Below are 11095 nucleotides of genomic sequence, written 5' to 3'. Positions count from 1 at the left end.
TAATGTACTTATGCATAGTTGGATAAATACTACAACTCATCTCTAAGGGAGGTTTGAGACAAAGAAAGATAATGAATATTATTGTGTAGTTACATGAATATATCATTGGTCGCATGCATGTGATATGCCAAAAATATTTTGTCATGCCTTATGAAAGTTATTAAAAGCAAAATTAAAGCAAGAAATTATTTTGCTTGTGATTATTTTGAACATGACAATTATTATGATATGATTCTTTTTGTGAAGGAGACATTCATTATATGAATGGTGTGACAAAAGATCTTGTAGTACAAAAGCAGTTAAGAGCTCTGAAAGAACTAATTTGTTACTACCCGGATGAATGAAATTATTTATGACATTAATATTGTAGTAAGTCTCAAAAGAAATATTTTGATTTACAAATATATTAGCAAAAGTGGTTGACATATTGAGACTATAAATAAAAAGAAGATTGAATATCTTTATATTACTATAATTATACTGGGTAAATATGAAAGGTTACCTGACTTTTCTTATAATTGTACTACACAAGTATAAGCATGATGATGCAATCACAAGCCACAAGTAAACTAGAGCTTTACTGAAATAAATATTAGTTGGCATGACCGGTTGACCATCTCGGTTCAATTATGATGCGAAAAAATTAATTGAGAATTACATTGACATATATTGAAGAAATATAAGATTTTTCAATAATTCTCTTGTACTGCTTATTCTCATGATATACCAGTTAAGGTTGGGATTGAATCCCTTAATTTCTGGAACGAATAAAAGGTGATAAATATATGGGGCCAGTCACCTTCCATGTGGACCGTTTACTATTATATGATTTTAATAGTTCCATCTATTCTATGGTCACATGTGCATTTGTTATCAACTTGTAGTTTGGCTTTGCTCAAATTATTAGAGCACAGTTCCAGAATATAAATTATGATGATTTATCTTGATAATACTGGTTTAAATCCAAGTTAGTTTATCATAAATTGTATGCCTCCAATTATATCTAAACCATTGGTTATGAGAACAAAATTGCCAAAATAAAATTTGGTGTGTGATGTATTATTTAATATACAACAACACTTGTACGCATCTAGCCAAGTTATGATAAGTTCTCTCTATCACAATCGGTTCAGGGTCAGGAACCAAATAATTGCCATCTAGAAATATGAATGTGCTATATGATTTAATTGTTCCACCACAATGCACAAAGATGGATCCCCAAATAAAGTTAGGGATATGTGTTGGTGATCCCAACAATAGGGGGAGAAAATGAGCAGCTGAAAAAGTAATGCATGAAATGAATTATTATGAGTACACCGAGATCCTCGTACGAGAAAATGTGAACTTGAAGTTCAAGTGATAATTCATTTGTAAAATATTGCCAGGCGTATTTGCTGACCCAAAGCTAAATGTTATATTCAGTTGTTAATGCTCCAAATAAAATAAAGTTCATAATGAATAGAGTCCATGACATGCATAAAGCATAATAGACTAATCGGTTCCAAAGATAAAACTCCTTGAAGAAGGAGATGAGCAAATGTTCAAGATGGTCATAATAAGGAGGCAAGTGCTCTAGAAAAGCACCACGACATAACACTTCATAAGACCTCATAGGAGAGGCTCAGGTACCTGAAAATAATAAGATAAAGAGATCTCAATAAGTTATGTCTTTATTGGGTAATAGTAAAACCGATATAAAATGACCGTCGACGATATTGTTAATATAATGTAGCGCTCAATATTATTAATATTGACGAGGATCTTGAGCTCAAATCTGTCATGAAATTTGGACAGATAAATGATTGGCCAAATGAAAAATATGCAATGAAAATTGATTTCACATGAAAAATATGAAGTTGGACGGATAGTCCCAACACCTGAAAGTATAAAGCCAGTGGAGGTATAAATGTATTCTTGTGCGAAAAAAAAAGGTCAAGTCAATAGACATAAAGACGACTTGTGTCACAAGAAGATTTGTAAATATCCTGGCATTGATTATATAGAGACATGTTCTCCTGTGGTGGATGTCGCCATTTCAGATTTTTAATCTGACAATACAAGAAAAATGTGATATGCGTATAATGGAAATCATTAAAGGATTTAAATTGTTCTTAAGCATATTAAGGTTTCCAAGAAATTTATTAAATAAAGCTTCAAAAATCCTTATACGGATTGAAACAATCAGGGCGCATGTGATATAATCGCCTGAGTGAGTACCTGTTGAAAGAAGGGTACAAGAATGATTCTATTTGTCCTTGTATCTTTATAAAAAGATCTGGATCTAAATTTGTTATAGTCACCGTGTATGTTGATGATTTAAATATCATTGTAACTCCTAGGGAGCTTCCTAAAGCAGTAGAGCTTCCTAAAGTAGTAGACTATTTAAAGAAAGAATTTGAAATGAAAGATCTTGGAAAGACAAAATTTTGTCTTGGTCTACAAATTGAGTATATAAAAGATAGAATTTTTGTCCATCAATCAGCATGCACTAAAATAATTTTAAAACGATTTTATATGGATAAAGCACATCCATTCCGACCTCATGAAAATAATGAAGAGCTTTTTGGTCCCGACGTACCATATATTAGTGCAATTAGTGCACTAATGTATCTTTCTAACATTACAAGGTCTGACATAACTTTTCCAGTTAGTGTCTTAACAAGATATAGCTCTGCTCATACAAGGAGACATTGGAATGAAATCAAACACATATTGCGGTATTTAAAAGGAACTACCGATATCGGATTATTTTATGGCAATGATTTTAGTCCTGATCTTGTTGGTTATGCTGATGCTTAGTATTTATATGACCCACAAAAGGTTCGATCTCAAACAGGCTATGTGTTTACACATGGAGGCACTGCTATATCTTGGCGATCGACTAAGCAATCAATCGTGGCTACTTCATCTAATCATGCTGAGATAATTGCTATTCATGAAGCAAATCGAGAATGTGTATGGTTGAGGTCTATAATACACCTTATTCGAGACAAATGTGGTTTGAAGTGTGACAAACTACCCACAATTTTGTATGAAGACAATGCATCATGCATAGCCCAATTGAAGGGAGGATTCATAAAAGGGGATAGGACAAAGCACATTTCACCAAAGTTATTTTTCACACATGATCTTCAAAAGAATGGTGATATCAATGTGCAACAGATCCGTTCAAGTGATAATATGGCTGATTTGTTCACCAAATCTCTACCGACGTCAACCTTCAAGAAACTAGTGTACAAGATTGGGATGCGAAGGCTCAAGGATGTGAATTTATGCTCTCATCAGGGGGAGTTAATATGCGTTGTACTCTTTTTCCCTTACAAGGTTTTGTCCCACTAGGTTTTCCTTGCAAGGTTTTTAACGAGGCAACCAAAAAGCGTATTTCTAAACATGTGTACTCTTTTTCCTTCACTATAATTTTTTTTTTCAATAGGTTTTTTCCTAATAAGATTTTAACAAGACACATTATCTACGGACATCCAAGGGGGAGTGTTATAAGAAAAATCAAATTATGGTGGATGTCTACTCTTCCTCCATGATCTTCTCAAATGCTTAATGACATATTCAATGATATATTTCTATGCTTAATGACATATTCAATGACATATTTTTTTTCACTTTTCATGCCTATATAAAGGCCTTGTAATAGATAGGAAAATACACACAATTGAAGAAGAAAATCTCTTCCTTCTCTCTATCTCCATTTCTTGTTCATGTTTTACTAAATTGCTTTTATTTCATAACATGTCTTGTTCATGTTTTACTAAGTTGCTTTTATTTCATAATATTTCTCAGTTTCTTTTTGACCCCAAATACATAATAAAGGTGCAAATCAGTAATCAAGTGTTTTCAAAGTAATGAATAATAGAATAGATGAAACTCACAAGTCATAACTTCTAAAACACCTTCAAAGAAAAGGAATTAGCAAGATTTCTATCTTTATTTTAACATTAAACTTTCGAATTTAAGACTTCTTTAGATCTGAACAAAAGCAAACAACACGGGAAAAAACGTACAAGTGTTTTAACAATAAACTTAAACTTATGGATACATCATGGTTAATACAATATATTATTCAAGAAAATAATCATTTGGTGCATGCAACCAAGTATAGTCATTCGCAACTTCATTCGCTTATTCAATACTCTGCTTTTCATGTCAAACCAGAAATAACTCATTTGGATATAAAGTTACACTTTGACAACTTCCAGTACTATATGAACAACTTCACAATTCTACTACATATCGTCACACACAGTTAAACACATAGTAAAATTGTATACGGTCGAGTACAGAAACCTATGATCTTGCATGTGACAACTAAAAGCAGAAGCCAGATTAACATTGCGCTCTTAAAAACTGAATCTTCCACTACCCGAGCTGCAACAATATTCTTTCGTCACGAAATCAATCCACATAAACTTTCATTATTTATATTGAAAAAGAGAGGAATTTTCACTCTTTTTGACTATGGTAACAATAATAAAGACGAATTTGCACTCTTTAAGAACTGGATTCCCCCCAATATTTGAGCTGCCAAATTGTTTAACCTAAGTGGAGCCACATAGAATTATAAGAAAAAACTCATAAAATAAAATAAAATAGGATTGAACTCAGGCTGAGAATTTTTTCGAGAACGACATCTTTCCCAACACTTTGAGCTGTCAGAAAACAATCTTGTTTTACATAAATGACCCATATAAAACAATAACAACAAATAGTCACCAAAAATATAAAATAATAATAACCGAAATAATGAAATGAACAAAGAAGAAGAAAAAAACTGCAATCTCACCGGCTACACGGGCGAATCTAGCCAAGGGAAGGGCACATAATCTGGAGAATAAATCTGCAGCTATTAAAAAAAGGATTGCAGTTATATGAGGATGACAATTGAAAAACCTTCACATCAGCAGTGGAATTGGGGAGAGAATTAGATAGAATAGTGAGGACATGAATTTCAGTTGTGAAATTCGACGAACTGGAAGAAATTTGGGAAAAAATTGAGATAAAAGCTAACCTTAAATGTGTAGAGAACTCAAAAAGCCATTCTTTAAAAGAACTGATTGTTCTCGAAAGAAGCACTGGAAGAGAAAAGCATTTTTATAATTGAGTAAAATATCAAATTTGCCCTTGGTCGACCACACTTAGCTCTTCTATATAATAGAAACTAGATAAAGGTTGACAGGTTGAGCTGTGCTTGTTTTTTTCAAGTGTTCCGGCATCACCCAAATAGTGCTCATCTCTAGCTATGAAATTGGATTATCATATATCCAGTAGGCTTTTCATCCATCATATAAATAGTATGTATGATAATACAATATCTGCAAAAGAGGACGTAAAATGCTCTACAATGCTACTGCTATCCGGATAACCATAGGTAATGATTACAACTAAATACTATTGATGTAATAGCCACAAGAATATAGAAAATTTGAATTTTTAGCACAAGCACATTTAACCCACTATTCCCTTTCGAGAATTAGCTACAGTGCCCATCTCAGTTGCCACTCTTGTTATACCTGAAACACCCATCAGTAAATATAGATATGTGAGATGAAATACAGATATGAGAGAAGCACTCTGAACTATCCAATCGTTAGTAGACCAATAAATCGTCGTCAGTAATTTGGACATAGTACAAGCAAGAAAAAATAAACGGGAGCTTACCAATATATTATCTTCAAGCCAGTAACTATTATGTCATCTCCACATGTAATTGCATATCCAAACATGAAATAGGTGTATAATTGGTTGCATCTGCTGGTTTGTAATATTTTACCAGTGTAATTCCCCACCTTCAACAGTACGAAGAGGCAAATTACCTTGAGTAATGGCATAAAATGCAATAGGATAAGGAAGTCACAACTGACAAACCTTCATCATAAGAGAATTTAACAGAATAATTCACTATCTCTGAATAAAGACAATCAATTGCACCATAACAACTACCTTATCATAAGTTATCATCACATGCCTTGAAAAGTCTTTAGAGATGTATAAAATGATATGTTTTGGTACATTCTAGAAGTTGTTTGAACCAGTTGGACTACTCCATCTCTCCCTTGCTCAATTCAATACTAACTGCCAAATAAAAACAATGTTATTATCCAAAATAACTTTCGAGTTAGCAAAATGACCATCGATGGCGGGTCAGCGCGTGGTGACCAGCAAGTTTCACCTTTCGACAACTCCTTTGGCAACTACTGTCACAACCTCTTTCAGTAGTTCCATCATTACCTCTGTAGTGAAAACGATAAACCCGAAATATAGATAAAAAATGACCACCGCAAATCCCTTCAGGACCAAATAGTTTGAAGCAGAAGGGGAAAAATGAAAATAATACAGTATAAATTGAACTCACCCAAAAGTGGTCAAACAAAAATTTGGCAACAACATACACAATCTCAAACTGATAAAAAGAAGAGCTTGGTAACACATACAGGCTTTTAAGACACATAAAACAAGTTTACCTGAGTGGATTTCAGCACCTCTTCAAATGCATATTTGTTTTGTTCCTTTTGTCATCTTGGTGAATTACTTCAAACTCAACTAAAAGCTGCTGGGCATATTAAAATTAAATACAAATTTCCAAGCCAAGCGAAAATATCACAACAGTAACCAATCTCCTAATAAGTAAAACATGGTATTAACTGTCAAAGTCAAAGACGTATCAAATAAAGGGAAAACATTTAAAGGAAATTTAGAAGTTTACAAACAGTGTAAACATTAATTGGCAGGCCTTATTTGAGGAGCCCTGAACAATAATGAAGTGCCTCCTAAATATTATGTGGTTCATATTAAGAAAAAATTAGAAGTCTAACTAATTACATGGGATACCTAAATATGCGATTTTATTTTACAGTATTTCCGGTAAAGAGTCTCTCTGCCTGCAGTCAAGCTAACCAAAATAAAGATCAGCGATTCATCCAAAAGAAATGAAACTGTTGAATTACCCTGTGTGACAAAGAGGTCACATTAGATTCCCAGTTTCCACAAGCATGGATCCAAACTGTTTCAGTAACTTCTTTTGTATGTAAAAAAGAAAACTTCTCTTTGTTTCTCTCTTATAGTGTACCTCCATATTTTGAAGAGCTTCGAAAAATTACTATTGTCAAATTTTATCAGGCAGTGTTTTGGATAGCGTGCGGCGACAAATAGCGACGAGGGCCCGCTTCACTGAGGCGAGAGGCGCGCAGCGAAGCGCTTGCCTTTTTGATGTGAAGCGACAATTTATACAAAAACATAAAATATTATATACATATAACCAAAAACTCAATAATAATAATATATTAATAAATATATCATTCAAATAAATAAAGCTACTGCCTCTGCTCGATTTTGAAAAACAGAGCAACAAAACAGAGCAACAAAACAAAATGAAGCTACTGCCTGACTGCCTCTGCTCCATTTTGAAAAAACAGAGCAACAAATTGAAAAATAAGAGCTGAAAGAGATGATGGAAGAAACAGAGCAAAGAACCCAAAAACAGAGCAAAGAAAGAAAGAAAGAAGAAGAAAAACAGAGCAATGAAAGAAGAAGAAAAACAGAGCTGAAAGAGATGATGGAAGAAAGAAAAACAGAGCTGAAAGAAGAAGAAAAACAGCGATCACTGAAGAAAGAAGAAAGAAGAAGAAAAAGAAAAAAGAAGACCAGCAATGGTGGTCGACCAGAAGAAGAAGAAAGTAGAAGAAGAAAGGAGAAGAAGAAGAAAAGAAAAGAAAGAAACGTACCTGGTGAAGAAGGGGTCGCTGATGGCTGACGATGGAAGAAGAAGAAGAAGATGTGAACCCAAGCCCTAATTTTGTCGCTGAAGGAGAACTGGAGAAGAAGGGTCGCTGCTCGTAAGAAATGATTTCATCCAAGCCCTAATCGCGACTTAAGTGCCTTTTTTTTTTTTTTTTTAAAATAGCGACGCTACGCTCGCTTCTCGCCACACTGTCGCCTCTCGCTACACAAGCAGAGGCGACCGCTATTTTGAATCGCAATGCAACAGGCCCTCTGTAGCGACACACGCTCGCCTCGCGTCGCTACACGCTTTTAGCGCTGTAGCGAGCGCTATTTTTAACACTTCAGTAGAAAGCCTACTTCGAATAAATTTCTCAAACACCTACGTTACAAAATCTCTTGGCATTTGTGTGCCCAAAAGCCTGAAGACCTCATAAGAAAACACAATTTCCTAACATGTCATCGAAGATAAAACAGATGATAGAAGAAACAAATAATAAAAAGAAGAATATCCACCAGAAAATAATAATCCAGAGAGAAAACTCCAGTAGCAACATTAGGAACAGAGGAGCAAGAGGAGAACTGTTTGGAGATAGAGAACTTTGAGAAATCTTAGATCGATAAGATAAACGAAACAGTCACTCCCCATCTGATGAAAATGGACTCAACACATTAGCCAAGCAATACAGAGAATTATCAATATTGAATAACATTAGCAACAGATGTAAATAATCGTGTTTCTATGCATACAATTTTATCATAAATTGTATAGTTCTCATTCAGGAAGGAAGGAAGGAAAAAATCACTGGGAGAAATAAAAGGACTTACAAATTGGTCATTTATCTGCGAATTCCTGATAAATTCTTTATAGCTGATAAATTGTTTAATTTCTACCATTCATTTGTGCGACCCAAGTATCAGATGATCATGTAAAACAACAAATAGATGACTTTACAGTTTAAAGACGTGCATTTTTTCACAAAGCTTTTCTTTGAAAGATAATAAAGTATTAAAGAAGAAAAAATTAGGAACCAGAGAACTAATATACGATGCTCATTGACTCAAGTTGCAGGATTTTGCAAGAGACAATTAAAAGAAAGCTAAGAGAGTAGGAATAGGTGCTATAATGGAGCACTATTTTGTTCTATGATTGAATTGAATTCAAACTTCGGGCGTTACCTCATGTTTCCAGTGGAAGAAAAAATCAGCACAAAAAGATTTAAGAGTTGGACCAGTGGCGGACCTAGAATTTCAAGTCAATGGGTGCTCGAGCAATCACCCTTCTCTGTGTGGGTCTGTCTTAGCCGCAACCCGTAACCTGTGAAAAGAGAGAAGAACCATACTTCTGAAAAAGTGGTTGTCATTTTACATTTAAAGATAAATTCATCATTTTTTTTGTATTACTCTAGCTAAATATGAATCTTCTGAATAATTGTACATCAGTCAGTACATGGACATAAATAAATAAGTTCCAAATGAATAGATTACTTCTAAACCATTCTCTGGCGAAGTGTTTTAGCACCCTTTGTGAATCCTCTTAACCCCATGCACCAGAAGACTATCCAATGCTATGGGTGCTTAACGAACGATTTATATCATATTGTATTAAAATATCAATTCAATGATATATACTCATTAGCAGTTTAATGGGTGCTTCAGGAGGCACTCTTCTATATGTGGTTCGCCATTAGGTAGGAGTGATAATCGCTAGAAATAAAGTGATAAACATGTTTGTTCAAATATTTACTTAGCACATCATTCATACTAAGTTCTAATGCAAGGAACATCTTACACAGGTAAAGATCAATGCAAGGAATATCTTACACAGGTAAAGATCAATAAGAATCTCTACATAGGTTTTTATCATAATTCCCATTGTTCTTAACAGAATGTTTTGAAGAAACCTTGGCAATAACAACTACTAACTCTCTATCATACTGGTCATGCTATGGTGATAACTTATTAGTGAAGTTTACTTTGAGATATCATAAACTTATATAGATCTATTCTTATTACATATTTCAGAATTGGCTAAATAGTTAGCTGTATTTTTATTTTTGCAATAGATATCAGCAACTTGTTTATACTGTCTCACTTTGCTTAATTTTACACAAAGACTCCCTTTTTTTTAATCCAGTGTATTTAGTTTATCAACTTCATTTTAGCTTTTTGCGTAAGTTACCAATTTTTTACCAGGGGTGAATTATCTATCTATCAATATCCAACTTGCAGAGACTCTACTTTACACTTAACCCCTAATGGAAGCTTTCATAGCCTTGTCATATTAAAGATCATAAATTTTAGAAGTTTTTTCGACGACACGAATGTTATGACCGGTTAATGATTACAAGTATCAAAAGTTTTTCGTTCTTTTTTAAACACCCCAAGTTAAAGAGAGGGCATAGTTCGTCCGTGTATTATCTTTTCATATCGAAATCCAAAGCAGGTCCAACCAGCCCGTTCTCTTCCCAAGTGAAGCAACAAATTAAACCCAAAGATAATAAGAAAATCTTATGGAAATCCTAATTCATTGAAGAATTTTCTCAAACACTTACAGAGCAACAAAAAGCAGCAACGGGAACACAAAATTCAAATAATAGAAAATTGCAAAAGATAATACTCCGTAGTATTGGAAATATGTGATAAAGGAAATCAGAATCAAAGGGGCCGAAATAATGCAAACTAAATTAACAGAAAACAGTGCTAATAGAACGCTCACCTGAAGAAACTGTAAAATCTATAAACCGTAAAGTTGAGAACAAAGAGGACCTGTAAAATCTAGAGAGAGAACAGACGTCTTAGAGGGAATTAAGAATAGACTGCACGTGTTGTCCTACCAAAATATGAGTCACCCTACAAATCCTGAAATGGGCAAACTAACCTCAAACAGATTGTTGGAATAAAGGGTTTTGAAACTGGGAAACTGACAGAGCGTGGAGCTTTTCTGATATTGCTGATACAAAGAACTGGGTGTTAACCTTTTGATACAGAGAACCTGGCAACCTGCATCTGCCAAAGAGCTGTCTGCCTTGGTTCCGATAAGAAGAAGAGAGAAGCCAAAGAAGAGCTTGTAGAGAGAACGGTGACTGCCGGGTTTCCAAAACTGGTCGATATAATCCAATAAAAAAATTAGATGGAAAGACAATATTACCCTTGAACATCGTCCAGGCGAGTGCTAACTCCCTCTTATTAGATAGGAGAAAAATATAATATATAAATTGGTATGTGATTTTACTAAAGATTAAGTGAACAACATCTGAAGTTACTACTTTATCCCCAAAGTATGAGCTTGTATTGTGTCCGATTAAACACTTCGACGTATTAGTTATTGCCGTCTGATTCCTTTCCAAGATCCTTTTAGAGTGAT

The 11095-nt window shown here is 34.1% G+C and overlaps 1 long non-coding RNA gene across 8 annotated transcripts; it reads right to left on the bottom strand.

Annotated features, from left to right (window-relative positions):
• Nucleotides 1-4177: 4177 nt before the first annotated feature.
• LOC104099514 (uncharacterized) lies at nt 4178-10830 on the bottom strand. 8 transcript variants are annotated; one of them, XR_011414007.1, is made up of 9 exons: nt 10610-10830; nt 10448-10506; nt 8908-9046; nt 6474-6957; nt 5953-6084; nt 5671-5798; nt 5021-5522; nt 4796-4855; nt 4178-4380 (listed from the first exon to the last, which is right to left on the bottom strand). It is a non-coding gene; the product is annotated as an uncharacterized lncRNA (long non-coding RNA). The 8 variants fall into 8 exon arrangements; XR_011414006.1 differs by having other exon boundaries at nt 4178-4550; nt 4796-4849; XR_011414002.1 differs by having other exon boundaries at nt 4178-4550; nt 4796-5522.
• Nucleotides 10831-11095: the final 265 nt, after the last annotated feature.

This window comes from Nicotiana tomentosiformis, chromosome 2 (assembly GCF_000390325.3).
Source record: "Nicotiana tomentosiformis chromosome 2, ASM39032v3, whole genome shotgun sequence".
In the NCBI taxonomy this organism is placed as follows: Eukaryota; Viridiplantae; Streptophyta; class Magnoliopsida; order Solanales; family Solanaceae; genus Nicotiana; species Nicotiana tomentosiformis.
The sequence above is the reverse complement of the archived record's forward strand: the minus strand, read 5'-3'. Positions and strand labels throughout refer to the sequence as shown.